This window comes from Manis javanica, chromosome 9, assembly GCF_040802235.1.
Source record: "Manis javanica isolate MJ-LG chromosome 9, MJ_LKY, whole genome shotgun sequence".
Taxonomy (NCBI): domain Eukaryota; kingdom Metazoa; phylum Chordata; class Mammalia; order Pholidota; family Manidae; genus Manis; species Manis javanica.
The window spans coordinates 111,875,700-111,895,523 of record NC_133164.1 but is presented as its reverse complement, the minus strand read 5'-3'; the positions used below and the strand labels follow the sequence as shown (position 1 = coordinate 111,895,523).

The 19,824-nt window shown below is 37.1% G+C and overlaps 1 pseudogene; it reads right to left on the bottom strand.

The window, feature by feature from the left end:
• Window positions 1-5,610, bottom strand: part of LOC140843455 (glutamate decarboxylase 1-like) — a 32,346-nt pseudogene extending 26,736 nt beyond the window's left edge.
• Between the last annotated feature and the right edge of the window lie 14,214 nt (window positions 5,611-19,824).

Genomic DNA, 19,824 nt, shown 5'->3' with positions numbered 1-19,824 from the left:
ATCTTTTTATTTGTCCTCAAAAGAATTTTGAAGACCTCTTGAAGTGTTCTGATGTATAATATAGATGACCTGTGTCAGCCACCATTTCTGTGCCACTTCAGATGCTGTCTGTTTGCTCTGTCTCTATGGCCTGAGACGTTACTGAGGCCCAGCCACCACTATGACCACTTCCACTCAGACATACCCACAACCCAACAAAGAACTGCCTTCCACCCACACCACAGTTACTGACCTCCAACCCCGAGCTTCTTTTTTGTCCCCAGGTATGACAAGTCATGGAATCTGATGGGAGTCCCAGGATTGCCCAGTCATTATGTACGGTGAAGTTAACTATCCCACAGTGTGGTCATTTGGCCAGAGGAGACCTGACTGGGAATAAGGTCTTCTACCTTGCTCCCTACAGAAGCAGTCATTTACAAGGGGGGCACTACATCCCAGGAGATGACGCACTCACTTCTGCTCACACTAAATGCAGCCAGGTCTATAATGCCCTCTTGCAGTAACCAGATGCCCTTCATCTTTCCTCAACCCTGCTCCCCCAGATGGCATGCCCTAACAAAGCAGTATCACAGAAGGTCTTGCACCGGGCTCTTCAGAGAGTCTCAGTAAAAAAAACCTCCATTGCCTCTTAGAATTGCCATTCTGTTCTAAGGGGAACAAAGTACAAATCAAGCCTTACAGACTTTTATTTCACTGAGGCTCATTTCCTCCAGAATGTGCGGTACCGATTTCCGCTTCTACACCCATTACCTTTTTGATCCTGTTTCAGTTCCATGGAGAGGGCATCATTATTCTCAGACAACAGAGACTCGCACAACTTCACAGCACTCTAGAGCCATGAAGGTAGGAACTGAATCTGATTCTTTTATTCCATCTCACATGCTTTTCCACTATCTCAGATGATCATAAGTGATATCCATTCATTAAAAATGAGGAAACTTGGAAGATAAAGAACTCTCTCTTAAATCCTTTCTCTTTTCATCTCCCACATGTTCTTTCCACTATTTTGCTGTTTAAACCAAAAATCTCTTTGCCTCACAGGGAAGATGAAGACTCATAACAATGGGATTCTAAACAACGGAAGGAGATGTCAACTCCATAGTATGTAAGAATTTATATAACATGTAGAATATATCATTTGTGTCAAGAGATATGGTTTTATTTTCAAGTATTACTCTATGCATGTTTAAAGGACATAATCAAGCAATAAAAGTTAAAAATAGCAGTAAACTATGTAGGCCCTTTTTATTTGCATTTCATATCTATAAAATGCTGATTACTCCACATGAACTATGCATCCTTAAAATCCCAATGATAACTAAACAGTTAAAGTAAACCTCAGTTTTTCCACATAGCAAAGCAGTCCTTCCTCATAAATGTTTAGTTCTCGGTGTTAAAGTTTAAACTTCTACCAGCTATCTCTTTTGATTGCTAGTTAAATTATATTAACATCTGACACAAACTGTTCCTTTCAATTTCACATCCAATTATTTCTCTGTCCCTTTTAGCCTGGAAAACTGTTGCCCTAAAATTAACTTGACTTCAAAACACTGCATCAGTGTATCTCATTTTCATATGACAAACAGTTTTGCTGTGGCAAAGGTCAAAACTTTAAAAGCATCACACTTAAATGAGCTGGATTTAACTTTTCTTTAACAGTTTACTTTCTTCACCTTGGATCAGACTGAGGTTCTAATTTACATTCAGATAACTTCCATATACCTGCGGATATCTTTCAGACGGCTCTGTGCTGTGCCCTGTTTTGGATAGTGTTGAAATGACTCTAATCCTAAAAACTGGATTTAGCTCAGAGTAGTCAACTGACCTTTACTACTTAGCAGGGAATTCAAACCCTGCAAGTTTCTGGAGAGACTGTCCAGTGGACCAGGTATACCTCAAATATGTCACCCAATGAACAGGTAGCTGCTTCTTGGCATTTCCATCAAAGTATCAACTATTTGTTTTTGATAGAGCAAAATCCTATCCAGCAGAACTTCCACATTCTACATCTTCACTCTTGCTTACATGCGTTTATGTGTGTTTAGTCTCATATTCCTTGGGCCCAGAAGGACACTCACATGTTGGTGTTTGCAGTGGCTGTCAACCATTCCCCTGCAAGTCCAATCACATCTAGTCCACTGGAGAGCTGGTTGAAAAATAGAGGATGTCCTAGAAAAAAGACAAATGGGCCAAAATAAAAACACAGGGCTACAAAGTGATTACATTGTATAGGAGTTTCTCAGTTAACACGTGGATCAAGCATATTTTATTTCATATGCTAAACATTATTAAGCAACCATCATATGCAGGGACAGCACTCAATATTGGAGTTTCAGGGGTAAATGAGGTGGACATAGTGGCTACCACATGGATCTTACTGACTGATGGGAAGAAAAATACATTAATCAAATGTAACACAAATGTGTTTGTTAGGGTCCAGGACTCCGAGGCTTCCCCAGAGAACAAGCCACATGGACACGGAGATGTAAATCCAAGCAAAGTCTTTATTCAGCCAGCTAGCTGGGGCCGACAGCACCTCCCCTGACACGCAGGCCGAGTCTGAGCTGCCGACCCCCAAGCAACTTTAGGTATGGATTATATAGGATTTTTACAGCCATTGCACCGAAGCCTGCACATTACCACAACCAATGAATTTGAAACACATTCTATACTTTAGCCAATAATATTGAAACGGGGACACGCCGGGTGCCTGACCTTTGCACAAGCATTCCTATGTGATTTATCATGTTTCGTCCCCAGGGGGTCGCCCACTTCTAGTTATCTAACTTAGGGCAGGGTCCAGGAATGTTAGCCTCGCGTAGTTTCTACGAAAACTGCGTGGCTCTGCTCTGTTCCCTGCATTCCTCTACAGTGTTTAGCTGCAATTGTAAAAAGAGCTACATGGAAAAAGATCAGGATGCATAAGACTAGTCCTAGTGGACCTCAGGCAGTCAGGGGAGCAGGAGAGGCAATCTTGACAGAAGCCTTCATGGAAGAAGTGATCTTTCAGGTCAGATTCAAAGTTTGTTTCCAGACAGAGTGGAGGAAGATCATTAGACTATTAGGAGCAGCTTCCGAGAAGGTGCTGAGCTGAGAAAAAGCTCACGTGCTGGAAGGGGAGGAACCTATCCAGTGCCTAAACTAGGAAGACCCAGGATGGGGTATGTAAGGCTGCTTCAGGGAAAGGGGGAAGGACCACCCAAAAAACTAAGTAATTATTCACTCAAAAGTAGCATATACATTTTTTGAATGTCCCTCTTACAATGATTTCTTGAAGATTTATTTTAATAAAGAATTGTCGAGCATTAGTTGTCAAACTGAACAATCTATATTCAACTCACTTTAATCCCCTCTTGGCTGCAAAATAGATTGTTCTTTGCACTTTTTTGACAACATGTCTCAAAGACGATACACATCATAGTTCTCTGAGTCTCTCTTTTTCCTGTAGGAACTTACTCTTATTTTCAATGCCCCCACTCCCGTAGCAGCTGCATAATTTCTTAACAAGCAGGGGCTCGATAAATCTTCACTAAGTTGGATGAAATGGAATGTCTGTGATTTGTGGCTGTTAGTGAAGTGTTCCTCGTTATTCTTTACTTTTCACTTCCTCAGCATCGTTGCCTTTTCCCTCTGCACTTGATACCAGAAATGCGAACATGGGGGATGGATCCCTACAATTCTTTCTACACATGCAATATTAGATAAGGGAAAATAACTTGATTTACACCTGCTGGAAGTGCTTCCAAATTTCCCCACTTTTTCAGAAAGTCTTTTTGATATTTTTATTACTAGCTAAAACTTATTTCAACTTTGTGTTTACTTTATATGGCTGAATTTGAGTCTTTAAACATGCCTTTTATTTTGCAATCCTATGAGGCTTTCCTTTTGTCTTTAAGAAGATTTTTCTAGCTATAAAAATAATAAATGTTATAGATAGATGTACATAGACTAGAGAACAGTACATACAGAATAGTAATTTACACATATAGCGACAGAGACTGTGCACATATCTATCCAACTATTTGTAATAAATACATTGGCAAGATATAACTTAAGAATGTATTTATTATAAATAGTTTTATGTTTGTGTACATACTTACAATTTCACACAGAATTTAAAATATAATTAAGTATGATTAAAATCATATTGTGCATGTTATTTGGTGGTATATCTTTTTACAATGATTAAAATCCAATGAGCAATTCCCATGAATTTCCTAGGTTTTTACATGGTAACATTGCATAGTATCTCTTCAAAGGCTATCCATAGTTTATATAAGATAAATGTCAAAATGAAGATACTTTTGGGTTTTGTTATTCAAATTAATTCAGCAATGTGGATTCTCAAATACAAATCTTATTTGTTTGTTGGCGTGGTTGACTGGTTTGATCTGAAGACAAAATATTTGTGGTGCTTACAGTTGTTGGGATGTCAAAATGACATTATTGTTAAGTGTCAGTTTATTTGAGTCAAACATATAGGATATATATAATTATACATATATTAACTTTAGGGCTATATATTTTATTGATATAGAAGGATACTCAATTGAGCATCAATAATGAATATGGCCAAATGAAATACATAAATGAGAAGAGGTAAATAAAAATTGTGCATTTAGTTACCATTGCAATATAACTTCCCAAACCAAACCAAAACCATTTTATTTACTTTTCTTTGTTAACACAATTCATATGGTAACACCAGCTTGAAAATAAGCTAGACAAATGTTTTAAATAAAAATGAATAAAACTGGATCATTTTTCAACACAAATGTAAACTCAAGGCTAATCATACAGTCTCCAGCTCATGCATGCCAATTCAAAAAATCACCTGTTTTAACACCATATTTTAAGGTATCTGTATGGTCAACAAGTAACTGCTCCAGAGATTCAGGGTGAACGGACAGTTCTAAATTAAACCCATCCAAACCTTGAAGAAGCTGATGAGGATGATGAAAGTCCAATATTTTACTCTTAACATCAAAGGTTTTTTCGATGTGATGCAGAAGAATATTTACCACTTGTAGCAGAAAACACTGTGTTAAATCTTTGCCATCCTTAGATGGCAACAAATCTAGAGAAAAAAAAAAAAAGAAAAACAGCCTGGTCAGTAACTACAGTGCCAAAGAAAATCACCATAGCATAGAGTTTTGATCCTTGAAAATTAAAGATATTAAAAGACCATGTTAAATAGCAAGTGTTGTAGCATTTGCCCAAATCCTCCTAATAATGTTGATTCAATGTCCCATTGGATTACAATTTTCAGCAAAAATAAGCCATATTAGATTAACACCACTGGAATAATTGGCCCTTCAGCATCTCCTAGATAGATCTTATTTGATTGTCTTACCAAAAAACAAGCTGGTAATTGCACTTTTAAAAGTACGTTAAAGCATCAGATTTAAGGATATTATAATTGCTTCAAAAAATATGTAGATGACATAGAATTTTATAAAAAAGAATACAACAAATAACATGTGTTGATGACATCATACCTGAAATATAAGCATTTGATAAGTTAGTCATTAAATTCTCATGTCAATATCTTTTTTCATTTTGTGCTCAGTTGATTGAAAAGTATGAACAGATTTTTTTCTCATCTCTTCCTTATCTAAGTTTAAAAAAAGGAAATATTTTGTGATTATTAAAACATACTAAAAATATGTATTTACTGCTTTTATCCATAATTAAATAGATACCCCCAAGGATTTCATGATTGAAATTTTTTTTTATATTCACATGTGATCTCTGATGGATAGGTATAACCTGGACAGAATAACTGAATAAAATACATATATGGAATTTTTAGCAATTAAACTGACCTATTTTCTTATATTTTAGGAACTAAGGATTCGCAGCATATAGCAGGTCATATAAACTGGAATCAATCAGTCCCTCCCAGCCTAGTCAAGTCACCAAAGCATGAAGACACTATGAAGGTTGCAAACAAGAAATTAGAGAAAAAATGTAAATGAAGGATGAATGTGAAGGATGAAATCTATATACAAAATAACAAAAAGTTCACAACATCCACCATCCAATAAAAATTACAAAATGGACATAGAAGTAGAATAAAAAAATGTGACCCACAACCAGGAAAAAAGATCAGTAAATAGAAACAGATTCAGAAATGATAGATATCATGGAATTAGGAGTTAAGGACTTTAAAAACATCTACTACAAATATACTCAGGGATTTTTTTGAAAGAAAATAAGGACATAATAAGATAAATGTAAACAAAACTAATCTAAATAGAACTTCAAAGTTTGAAAAAATAAAATGTCTGAAATGGAAAATTCACTAAATCGGACTAATAGAAGAGTAGATAATAGAAATAAATTAATAAAGACAAGACTAATGAATTTGGGGGGAAAATGGCAAAAAAAACCTATCCAAACTAAAGTACAGGTATAAAAACGCTGAAAAAATATGACCAGAACATAGTGATAGGTGCAGCAAAAAATGCAATTTAATGCAGGCTCAGTTGGAGTTCCAGAAGGAGAGAAGCTACAGAAAATATTTGAAGAAAAAATGGCTAACATAAATTTCAAATTTGATGAAAATTATAAAACCAGAGATTGCAGAAAGCTCAACAAATCTCAAAGTGAATCAACACAAAGAAACCACAAACACATATATCAAAAGCTGAAAGGGATTATTTTTTAAAATTACAGCTGCCAGAAAAAAAAATTCCTTATATATAAGAGGATAGATGATAATGACCAAAGACTTCTTATCAGAAACAGTGTAAGTCCAAAGGCACTGAGCAGACTTTTTAACGTGCTGAAAACAAACAAACACTCAAAAGTGGAATTCTACATCACATTCTCTATCGCAAACAAGAGTGAATTTGTTGACAGCACTACCAGATGCATTACAGGATGTTCTTAAAGCTAAATAAAAATGATGAAAAGATTTTTTTTTAAACTTGGTTCTACACAAAGGAACGAAAAATGTTGGAAATCATAAATGTGTTGGTAAAGGTATCAGAGATGATTTTTCTTATTTTTACTTTTTTTAAAAAACAATGTTTAAAGTGAAAATGAATAAGTAAATACCTATTCTCCTCAGATACAGGAGAGAAAACTAAAAAAAATTAGACCAAAAAGACAAGGAGTGCCTGTTGGATTGGGCAGAATAGAGAATATGAGTTATCCTTGCCAAAAAAAGCAATAAAATACTAAGAATAGAAGCCAATCTGGTAGGTTGACACATAAATGATATTACTATTTTTATTTTAGTTTTGGAAAATAGAATTTTTTATAAAACTACAGTATTAAGGTTAATATAATTGGTTTGTAATGTTTTTAAAAATATATTAGTAAATATTTTTAAATTTACCCATTTGAATTTATAGTATTTCTAATATAGCTAACATTATTAGATATAACTGAGACAGGAGGTAGTCACTGGGGTAGGTAGAACAGGACATGTTGCCCTGGTAGAGAACAGCCAAGCAGAAATGCTGACATCCAACATTGTGGTCAGTTAGCCAAGCAGGACACGTGGATCACTTCCTGGAATGGCCAGCCTAAGAAACAAGGATGTTTTCTGATCCTCCAGTCCAGCCCTAGCAACAAGTCCTAGGCAACCACATGGGCTTCCCAGCCTGTCCCTAGCAACAGGTCCTAAGCAACCAGGTGGACTTCCTCCTTGATATGTTTATAAGCCCTAGCCACTGCAGTCCTAATGGCATGCTCCTTGGAGTTCCTCCTGCATAGCAGGGGACCTTTTTGCTTCACTTCTCATTAAAAACTTTGCTGGTTGCTCCACACTCTTGTCGGCTTCATTTTTCGTTACCTCTGAGACATGATCCTGGGAAAAACAGCATCTCACCTGGTAACATAGCCACATAAAACAAATCCTTTAGGGTTTTTTCAACAATGTTTAAGAATGTGAAGGGAGGATCCTGAGACCAAAAAGTTTTAAAAGTATTGCATTATAAAATGCTGCCTTCATAAACATAGATGTTGTAGACATAAAATTATTCTGAAGTAGAAAATAAGATTCCCAATGGTACTGACTCATTTAAAAGAAGGCAATAAATTAAATGCTTTTTCTTATGGAGACTTATTCATTTCTTAATGATATACAAGTATGACAACTATAACTACTGTTTGCATTTGAATCTCAAGTGGTCATTACTGAATACAGAGAGAAAAAAAATAACATCTGGATATCACAAAATAAGCCAATAACATAAATTGGCTCATGAATATGAATTCACCTACAGGTAAGCAAGACTTGCAAAACAAATGAATAAACTCATAAATATTCCCTGAATAATGTATCAACTTGATCTTTTGTAGAGGATGTATTATGCAAAAATTCTGCTTCTTAAATAAATGACATTTGAATAGGTGAAAAAATGCTCTCCCATTATAACTGGACACTGCCCTGCTATTAAAAGCAAAGAGAAAATGGAGATTTATATAATTGAACACCATTTGAAAATGAGATACTAGCTTGATTCTGTTTACACATTAGAAAACTTTAAAACTGTCAGAGATGAACTAGAAAAGAACAAAGAGTAGTATATCTCTTATCTCTTTAGTTTTTATGGGAATTAAGGATGGAGTTCACCTATTAACTCTCATTCGCTTAGCTTCCTGTATGATCTATGTGCACAAGATGATAGTGATGCCGGGTTCTTGTTCACGAAGCCAAAGAATGAGCTTCACAAACACTCAAGGTAGGAGAGCAAGGTACAGGGTTTTATTTAGAAATAAAGTGAGAGAATAGAGCTCCTGGCTCACACCAGGAGGGGACAAGAGAGCCTGTACCGATGCGTTGTCTAGGAGGTTTTATAGGCAGTTGAGGATGTTTCAAGAACATGAAAAAACTTAGGGGTGTGGACTTGCATCACCTGCCCTGTCCTCAAGGTGGGCTGGGTCATAGTCTGATTGCCAGGGCTGGCAGCGGAGTCATGGGTTATGCTGATACCCTTGCAGAACACTCAAAACATTCAAGGCCAAGGTGCTCGTGGTCTTTTGACCTTAACTGATCTCACTGAAGATGTCTATATTCTTAGGTATCTTTCCCTAGAGAATTAGTGTGACCTTGACTTTGCATAATGCTTCACAGAGTTTCAATGGGGACTTCTTTGCCCATTGTTACATTGCTCTGACTGTAAATATTCCACCCTGCTTTTCCTGGAGGCCTTCACCCTACTCTGACTACACCCACCATCCCTGTCTCAATAGGGTCTTGTGTATATATGTCCAAAATATATTTATTTCCTTGTGAAAATTTATTTTAATGAATTAAAGGTCCAGTTATGTTTAAACTGTTAACTCAGTTTTGCATTGCCTTCCCCAAATATCCTTTATTATTTGAAGCCCTATTTATTTCTACAGGATTCCTGCAGTCTTTCTCAATACCATATAATGAAATAATTTGTTTTCTCAGCATTGACATAGAGAATTTAAATTTTATTGTGGATTTTTACCTAACAGTGCTTATCATTTATTTGCAGTATAATTATTTATACTCATTTTACTTCATCAACTTCATTATCAGTTCCTTGAAATAAACTAGCATTGTGTATTACTCAGTTTTGTCTGTTTTGATTTGGTACAAAGCTGAGAACTTAGTAGATGGCTATTTTGTGTTAACTAAAGTGAGTTAAACCACCTCAGCAAGTTTTATCACTTCAGCTCAAATCTCCTGGTATTGAGACAGGGACCATAGATGTAGTCAGAGTAGGGTGAGGGCCTCTGGAGGGGGCAGGGCAGGATATTTGCAGTCAGAGCAATGTAACTACATGCAAGGAAACCCCCCTGCTAAAACTCTATATTAAACATTGAGCTCTAGAATCATTCTTCAGTAAAATCAGTTAATGTTCCCCAGATAAAGAAGAGTAGCACATGTTTTATCATGCTAACCATTTATAATCACGTGTAAGGTTCTCTTTAGCATACTAAAAGGCCCAGGCCTATGTGCTGTCTTTCTCCTTCAGATCTGATGAAGTAATTTTGTAAACTGGGCAAATAATTTAGCAAGTAAGCCCAGGCATAAACAACACAATAAAAGGCAGGAAGAATTCCACCTTAAAGATAAGATTGCATTTTAGTACCCAAGAAGTTAAGACGTTAGAAATTCTTAAGTTACTCTTTAGCAAACAATACCTCAGCTCACCTTGAGGGGCTGAGCAGGTGGCCTTGTTTCATATGCCCCCAGACCAAGATGCTGGTATCTCAGGGAGAAATCATCAGAGGAAGTTGCTTGTGTTTGTAATGGAGTGCAGAGAGCATCAAGTCAGGAAAAAGAACTAATGACACTTAACCTGACTGCCTAGAGCGAGAGCCACCCAGTCTTTTCTTGTGTAAATTACCCGAGGCTTCTGAGAAATGCGCCTACCCTAAGTTAGATAACTAGAAGTGGGCAACAGCCAGGGAACGCCTGGGGATGTAACCCGTGATAAGTCACATAGACATGCTTGGGTAAGCAAGAGATAACAATTGAAGCGGGCAGGCAACTGGCACGTTCCCTAAAAAGGTTACAATGTTTCCCATTGGTTACAATATAGAGTGTGTTTTAAACCTATTAGTTGTAGAACTGCGCCGGCTTTGATGTAACTGCTGTGAAGATCCTATTGCGCGGGCTTTGATGTAACTGCTGTGAAGATCCTATATAATCAATACCCAAAGTTGCTTCGGGGTCAGCAGCTCGGACTAGGCCTGCGTGTCAGGGGAGGTGCTGTTGACCCCAGCTTGCTGGCTCAATAAAGACTTTGCTTGGATTTTCATCTCCGTGTCCGTGTGTCTTGTTCTCTGGGAAACCCCGGAGTCCTGGACCCTAACAGTGTTAATTCTAAATATTCAGAGACCACTTAAAAGTCCACACCCCTAAGTTTTTTCATGTTCTCGAAAAATCCTCAGCTGCCTATAAAACCCCCTGGACAACGCACCACTACGGACTCTCTTGTCCCCTCCTGGCGTGAGCTGGGAGCTCTGTCGTTTCACTTTATCGCTAAATAAAAGCCTGTACCTCGCTCTCCTACCTTGAGTGTTTGTGAAGCTCATTCTTCGGCTCTGCAAACAAGAACCCCGGCATCAGTATGAGGACCAAAAAATAAACTATCAAAGGAAAATCAAGAGTGTCATCTTCATATGTTATGTTATTATTGTGTAAGTATTTAAGAATTCATTGTTTCCTATTGTAAAAGGAAAAAAATGCAGAATCTATGTTCTTAAGTCTTGGGATAAATGCTAAGTATAGACTTCTGTTTTTTTTCTCTAAATTATATCTACATCCTAATTTCTAAATATTAGGTGATATGAATTGAGGAACCGTTAGAGATGTGGCCTAGAACTGAGACATCTACAGCATCTGCCACATCAAGTTTCCACTTTGGGAGTCAATTCCTAATCACATCTTGACCGCATTCATTTTGTATGTTGCCAACAGTATCTCAATAGCTTCCTATCAGAATTTCTTCTCAGTAGTCATTTTTCTTCTAATCCTACAAACCACAGTCAAGTGAGTGTTACTTACATTCATTCATTGATTTATTCAATGGGCTTGATGTGTCTATAAGGAAGAAAATATAATTTGCCCTCTACCCTTCTAGGTTCTTAGCTGAGACCTCCATAATAAAAGACAGATTAACAAAAGAAAAACAAGTTCAATAATAAAAATCCCTCCTGTATACATGAGAGATACCCAGAAAAAACTGAGGAGCTCCCCCAAATGGCCAAAGCCACCACCTTAATAATATCTGTAGCTAAAGACAAAGATGTTGGGGGGTGGGCTGAAGGAAGACCAGTTCTACCAGGAAAAGCACAGTAAACAAGGGTGTGGTTGGTATGCAGATTTAAGGCATTGCCTTCTCCATTGATAAGAGTCTCTAGGGACTTAGTCACCTGCCTCTTCCTACCCACTTTTACAAATGGAGATTTCCTTTATAAATGTAAACATCTCTTACAAAAGGTAACTATCTACCGAGTTTTCAAAGCTGCTTCAGTGTCTGCTCTTTCTTAAAAATAACCAACTCAAAATAACAATATGCCAAAGAGAGGGGTATTTTTTGGGTGCTGTATTTTGTTCTCCTTCATGCCAAACACACACCCTACGAGCTGGTCAATCAGGTACCCTATGATCATTGTCATTCATCCACGGTTGAGCATATAACGCAAGCTGGAACACTGAGTCCTGCCCCAAGAATTTTTTAATTGAATCAGGTGCTGAAGACTCTTACTTCACTAATACATAAGTGTCTGACCCAGTCTGCTGGTAGCTGTGTCCTTGGCCACGTGAAGTAACCAGAGTGAATGACACTAGTGATCAGAGAACAGCAAACAGGCAGAAGGAACAAGTTCTTCATCCAATCAACCTCTGGTTCTGATATTTGAGGGACTCTGGAGTGGCAGCTTTTCCTGGAGTGTTTCCTTTTGCTATGTTGTAAGTCTGGGGAGAGGAAATCCTGGGGCAGAATACCTCTACAACTGAAATCAGTCAAAGGGAGAAATAAAGTTTAAAATCCGTTTATTGCTTACAAACTGCAGTCCGGGGTGTCTCTCTCTCCTACTCTGACAGAAGCAAGATCGCCCCTCCCCTTACCTCTCAGGTACAGATAAGCCCTCTGTTGCCCAGGTAATTACCCATTGACATGGAGATGAACTTCTCTCCAGCCCTGAGGATATGCAAATACACTAAAGCTAGGCGAGATATTCTGGAAATATTACGATTTTATCCACATGTTAACTATTCCAAAATTCTTCCTACATGCCTTCCATTAAGTAGAAAGATAGACATGAGCAGAAATGAGCTTGAAAATAAAGTTCAAGGAAAAACCAACAAAAACTGCCCACGAGGTGGTCCCACGTGAAGACAGCAAAGGCTTTTGTAGCCCCAGTGAAGCTCCCAGCCCAGAGAAATTAAACCGGTGAAACCAGTGAAACCAAAATCAGTCAAGGGAAAAGAAACCTTTTATTTGTAGGCCTGGCTCCACTTGCTGCCTTAGCCGCACCTCTCACTCGCCTGCTTCTCTCCCATCCCAGAGTGCACCTGCCTCCCCCACCCCTTCCAGGACAAACTCCCCAGGCAGAGCTCCAGCGACTGACAGGCACCAGACCAATTACACAGCAGACAGGAGGAGAGCTTCTCTGCACCCCTTGCAAAAGCCTATTAATAATGGAGATGGACTAAGGCCAGGAGAGAAGTTCTAGAAATTTGGCAGTTTTACCCACAGTTTTGCAGGGAGATAACTTCTTGCCTATCAGACCAGCCAAACTGGTACTAACCAGGTCCCAACGTAGGCACAATTGCACAAAACTAAGAATTGCCCAAACTATACTGCTTCATAATCTCATTCAAATAAAATTACAGTTTTGCTCTGCCAGCCCCCATGGGCTTTTCTGCGTGCATTCTGGGAAAAGACATGCGCACCAAGAGGAATGGGTGTAGAACTAGAGCTGTCAATCAAATGACCTCACCCTGTCAATCAAAAAGGCACCGCCCAGCTAGAACATGATAAATAGACCCTCTCCTAAAAGTTCAGTGCCTTTGTCTACTTTGACTCTGGCCGGCTCCTCCCTTGGAATGTAATCAAATAAAACTTTTCACTCTGCTTCACTATTGTGACTCAGCCTTTCAATTCTTTGTTGTGGTTGGAACAGGAAGCTAGGAGAATGAACTCAACCCAACCGGTAACACTTCCTTCTTTTTATTATTATTACTAAATCAGATCAAATTGAAATCATGCTGCTTACAAGCAAAGCAATGCCGCTATGCTAAAGAATTTTAAGTTATTTTGAAGGCTTTTTCTCTAACAGCCAAAAAGTTTAGAGGATAAAGTAAAAATAAAATCTTGGGTTCAGAAAGCGCATTATGTCCCACATCTTCATCATTAAGATTAGTCAATCTGAGCAATGAACAAAGATTAATAAAATACTGAAAGTCTGAAAATCAAAGTTAACCTGAAATGAAAATAAAATGACACATTCCCTTAATTCAATTTTCTAAAACTAAAAGGCAAAACTCACCAGCATTTCATCCTCTAGTCAATGAGATGGCAGTAAGGTTTTTTCCTTATAATATATCATTACAAATATTATTTTAAAGTGAGCATGTGATATATCAGCATGTAAATCTTCCAGTATATTTACAACAAAATACAGATTTAAGTACTTCACAGTCTTAGTCATTCAAACCTTGGTTATCACAGCCTTCATTTTACCCTTTACTCCAACCAGAGGTACTTTGGTGGAAAGGCTTGAGAAGCTGTTTTATATATATATATAAGTTTGAGAAAACTTGAGACCTTATCGAAATGCCTATGATGTTTAAGTGATAGCAGGGCTGTAAGTTGCTCCTCTTTGTTACTGTTGCAGAGCATCCTACCTGAAATACTACACATTTAGTTGTACATTATCTCTCTCCCCCAAAGAAGTATAAGCTCTCTAAAAGCTAAGACTTTCCTTTATTCATTGGTATAGCTTTGTCACTCAAAATTTCTGTTTGGCATATCATAGGTTAAATGTGTATATACACACACCCATATATGTATACATAACTGGCATATAATATAAAACATAAAGAGCCAATGAACACCCAAAAAATATATATAAAATTATAAAAGAAATAATTTTAATTATTTATAAAAATAATATAGAGTTCAAAGCACCCTGAACATTTTATTTACTTTAAACAATTGTGGGAAAGTTTTATTTAAAAACCTGACTTAGAAAATAGTTCTATGTTCTTTTACTTTCTGGATAAAAAAAGGTATTCAAGTTAAATTATAATTTCCCCTCAGGGAAAATTCCATTTCCCCACTACTGAGAAAGAGACTGAAAATGTTGTAATAATTTAAAAGCTTAGTCATGTATAGAAAATCATAATGAACTTAACTATAGAGAGTCAAATAAGAACAAAAGATACAAAAGAAAACTAAAGTGAAGGAGTGGTGAAATGCAGTATTTTGACAATCTTATATTATATCCCTGTATTCTACCTTGATATGAAAAAAATAAGCTCCAATGTATTGTTTAAAAAGAAAAGAAGAAAGAAGGGAGGGAGAAAGAGAGGAAGGGAGAGGGGGGAAGGCGAGTCAGAACATTACAGTAGCTGACTATGTGTTCTTGAGGTCTTTCCAATCTGTGAAATGGGGCTATTTCTTCCTTCACTGGGTCATCGGGAAGCTCAGACATGATACGAGAAGTGACAGTATAAGTGTTAAGTAACAAAAGGTATTTTCATTCATTCCTTTCTCTGTTCTGCAGGTGTACCGTGCCAGGGACAACTACTGGTTTTGGGGGGAAAATAAGAAATTTTATTATTCTTTGGGAGGAGGTACGTTAACTAAACCAATGGCTATCTCAATTCCCAAGTGCTCGTTGTGCCCGCTTTGCTATAGAAACCGTGGACTCTTATTCAGGCACTGTAGCATCTTACAGTCTACCTATATGTATGTGCTCTTATGCTTACTCAATCAGAAATCAGTTTTATTTCCGTATTATGTAGAGAGCTCTCTCTGTGTGGTAGAATTTTTAATTTCCACCAAGATAAATAACTGAAGAGAAACATTGGTTTCAAATAGGAAAGAAAAAGATCAAAATATGTTCTTCCCTCTCATTTAATCTTTAATTTTTAAGCTCCCTGTATAAATTGAATAGATTTGAGCACAAGATAAAATCAAATATCAGCAGTAGTGGCCTGTGGAAGGAAGAGACTGCTGGGACCAAGAAGTAGCAGTGAGGGGCTGTCCTAGTTACAAGGACCAAAAAAAATAAGGTACAATTCAGGCTGGTTTCAGTAACACGAAGCTGAGCAAAATAGATGAGGTCTGATGGTAAACAGTTCTTTCATACAGCAACCCACCCAGTGGCTTAAAATATAAGAAATAAGATCAATAACCTCAGTGGGAAGATCAGACACCCAACAGAGTCCAGATTCAGGGAAAGGTTCCAACCCAGTGGGACTGCTGTAAATCCAACTGTATTATTACCCACATTGGTAAAAATAATAGAGGACTACTCAGCTGAGTAAAATCCAGACCATTTGAAAAGTCCCCTATTCAAAACCACATGAAAGTCCTGTAAAAATACAACAATCATATCTTTAATTGTGTGGTGGAGTTCACACAAGGAAAGATAAACTTCCAGGAATCCAAACAAAAGAGACCCTGTGGAGACATTTGATTTACAGATGGAATGGAAAAGCTCGTCTCCATCTCTGGAGAAGCTTGTATGTCTCATTTTACCCTGAGCCAAGATGAGGGCAGTGGAATTTCAGAGGCACTGATTAAGGCGTCTTCTTTACACATCCCTGGCGACTTCCAGGGTCAGTTTCTTTACCCAGGCTTTGCCGATCTGATTGGATAAGCCTGGCTTGATTACTTGAAGGGCCACCTGGAGAGCTTCTCTTTGAACTCTCCCACAGTCATGATTCTCCACACAGATCCCAGATCCTGGTGGGTCACCCTGGAGACACAGTGCAGCCCACATGTGAGTGAACAGGACCCTTGGGGATCTTGCCCATGAGATGACGAGGACTTCGGTGTTTTTGCTGCCCCTCCTTCTCTTACCACACCATACCCTTTGCCTTTAATAAAGCCTTACATGAGTTTGCTGTGTGGAGTCTGGTAAACTCTTTCAAACAATTGGGGAAATCTTTGTTGAACTGGTAAGATAGTGATAGTCACGTGAGCTGACACTGGGACAGTGAGGTGAGGCGACCTTTGCTCCTCTCAGACATGACAGGCTTGGATGTCAACACACTGGTAGGTTATCACAGCCTGAGGCCACATCTTGAAACTGAGATCATCATCTGAAACTTAGACCCTTGAGAGTTTTCTCCTCAGTAACAGATAAACTAGAAAATATTTTCCCACCAGCTTCAGAAGACATAAATGTTTTTCTCATCCTGGACTCTTTCTGGGAAAAAAATTAGATGTCTTCTTTGAGAATTCAGATGCACAGGACTGATTACATTTTGGGTTAGGGTTTGAATTCACATGACTGTAATAATAATCCAAAAAATTCATATGATGGTAATCCTTGAACCATGACAACTGGAGAGGACTTGGCAGAAGCAAATGCAAAACTCCTAAGGATGAAACAGCCTCAGTCAGAACCATGCAGCTTTCCCAAGGTAAATCCCAGGGATGAGCCCCAGTCTCAAACTGCACAATATATGAGGAAACAGCCCATTATGGTGGCAACCATGGACACAATGTATAACAAGATTATACCCTAAGAATTTTAATAAGTAAGTTATGAAAGATTTCTTAAAAGGGGTTAAAATGATTAAATAAAAGCCTTTCTACAATGGACAAAAAGAATACTATCCAAAATAACCAGATAGTCTTAAAAACCAAATACAATTTCTAGAAATTAATCTAGTCATTAAAAATAAAATGGAAGAATTAAATAACATCTGATACAACCCAGCAAATCATGAATTATTCTCACCACACACACAGAAAGGCAACTGTGTGAGATGATGGGTGGATTAGCTTGATTGTGGCAACCATTTCAAAATATGTCTGTATATTAAACCATCACTTTATACACATTAAATATACACATTTTTAGTTTGTCAATTACACTTCAATAAAGCTAGAAAAATTTAAAACAAATGATGGGTTAACAAACTTCAAAACAGATGTGAAGAAATCACCCAGAATGCATTATAGAAAAGCATGGAAATGAAAACCACAATAGTGAGATAAAGAGGTATAGAAAATAGGATGTAAAGGTTTAAATATGTCTAGGAAATGGGCCGGATTACTAGAATAAAGAGAAAGGTGAAGACAATATTAGAAGAGATCATGGTTGATGTTCCAAAAATGGAAGAAAATTATTAGCTGTCATACTAGTCCTGAGCAGGACTTCAACAAAAAGACACAGACCCACTGTCCACAAAACACAATGTGGTGCAACAATTCTCACACACTTTGGTCTCAGGACTCAATTAGTGTTATAATTAACTGGAGAAAATAAAAACAAAAAATCCCTTCCATGTTAGCACAAATATATATATAAAAAATAACTATTTTCCAAAACTATTGAAGAAAGTGCCATTGTTTCACATTTTTGCAAGTCTCCTTGAAGATGACTTAAAAGAAGATCTATGGATCTGATAGCTTGTTCTGCCTTCCATCTGTCATGTGACCTCTTTTGAGAGAATGATCATGAAAAGGACATTCTCTAAGATTATTATGACGATACTTTCCAACTCCAGAATCCTCTCACTGCTGACGAGGTGACACAAAAAAACAAAGAAGTAAAGGAAGGATCAAAAAAAATCTGACAGGAAAAAAAGAAGCAGGTAAACTAACCTCACCAGCCAAAAGAGTGATTAGAAAATATAGGACCTTCAGTGACCTTTGTGAACTTCAGTTAGACAACAAGCTATTAAATATATAGTATCAGAAGTAAAATATGGGAAAGAAATATAGTGATGTTTCATTTCATCAAAAATTTAAAATTTTGCATTTCAAAAGGCACCATCAAAGTGGAAAAAAGCTGCCTACTCTGAGGAAATATTTTCAAATCATATCATATGCAAAGGACTTCTTAAAAAACAAATAACAAATTCTAACAACTCAATAATAAGACAAGCAACCTAACTAAAAAAAAGGTTGGGGGAATATATTTGAATAGACATTTAATCAAAGACCTATGAATGGGGAATAAACACATGAAAAGATGCTCAATATCACTAATCATTAGAGAAATTTCAATTAAAGCCACTTGAGTGGTTATAATCAGAAAGACAGTAAAACGTGCTGGTGAGAATGTAGAGAAAGTAGAATGCTTATACATTGCTCTTAGGAACATAATGCAGTGTAGTAACTGCATAAAGGAGTTTGTTTCTTAAAAAGTTAAATATAAAATGTAGTGTACACCTAAAGCATGTGAATTTTATGATTATATAAATTATATAACAATAAAACTTTTTTTAACAAGACTGTGGATAGGAAGAATTAATATTGTCAAAATGGCCATCCTGCCCAAAGCAGATTGAATGTAATCCCTATCAAAATACCAACAATATTTTTCAATAAACTAGAACAGAGAATTCTAAAATTCAAATGGAACCACAAAAGACCCAGAATAGCCAAAGCAATTCTAAGAAAGAAGAACAGAGCTTGGGGATATTATGCTCCCCAACTTCAAGCTCTGCTACAAAGCCACACTAATTAAAATAATGTAATACTAGCTCAAGAACAGACCCATAGATCAATGGAACAGGATAGAAAGCCCAGATATAAACCCAAGCATATATGGTCAATTAATATATGATAAAGGAGGCATGAATATACAATGGGGAAAAAAGAGCTTCCTCAACAATTGTTGGCAAATCTGGACAGCTACATGTAAGAGAATAAAACTGGATTACCTTCTAACTCCATACACAAAAGTAAACTCAAAATGGATCAAAGACCTGAATATAAGTCATGAAACCTATAAAACTCTTAGAAGAAAACATAGGCAAAAATCTCTTGAACATAAACATGAGCAACTTTTTCTTGAACACATCTATTTGGGCAAGGGAAACAAAATAAAAAATGAACAAGTGGGAATACATCAAACTAAAATGCTTCTATACAGCAAAGGACACCATCAGCAGAACAAAAAGGCATCCTACAGTATGGGAGAATATATGTGTAAATCATCCATCTGATAACAGGTTAACTTTTCAAAATATATAAAGAACGCATATGCCTAAACACCCAAAAAACAAATAAATTGATTAAAAAATGGGTAGAGGACCTGAATAGACACTTCTCCAAAGAAGAAATGCAGATGGCCAACAGGCACAAGAAAAGATGCTCCACATCACTAGCCATCAGGGAAATGCAAATTTAAAGA